The sequence below is a fragment of the Buceros rhinoceros genome, unplaced genomic scaffold (assembly GCF_000710305.1).
Source record: "Buceros rhinoceros silvestris isolate BGI_N320 unplaced genomic scaffold, ASM71030v1 scaffold6142, whole genome shotgun sequence".
Lineage (NCBI taxonomy): Eukaryota > Metazoa > Chordata > Aves > Bucerotiformes > Bucerotidae > Buceros > Buceros rhinoceros.
Window position 1 is genome coordinate 101 of NW_010399384.1, and position 230 is coordinate 330.

Genomic DNA, 230 nt, shown 5'->3' on the forward strand with positions numbered 1-230 from the left:
GTGTGCTGGAGGAGCGGAGCTCTCGGGGTTTGAGTGCCAGCGGTGACGGGGGAGGATATCCACCACGCCTGGCACCCAGCCGCGGGTTCAGGCCGCCCTGGCTGACCTGCAGCTCGGAAAACAAGCGTGCAAACGCCTGTTACCTCTGCCTTTGGTTTTGCTTTCTGGCTCCAGCAGAAATTAACACTTTTTTAAAATACCTGAAGAGCTTGGGGAGCTTTGCTGTGACT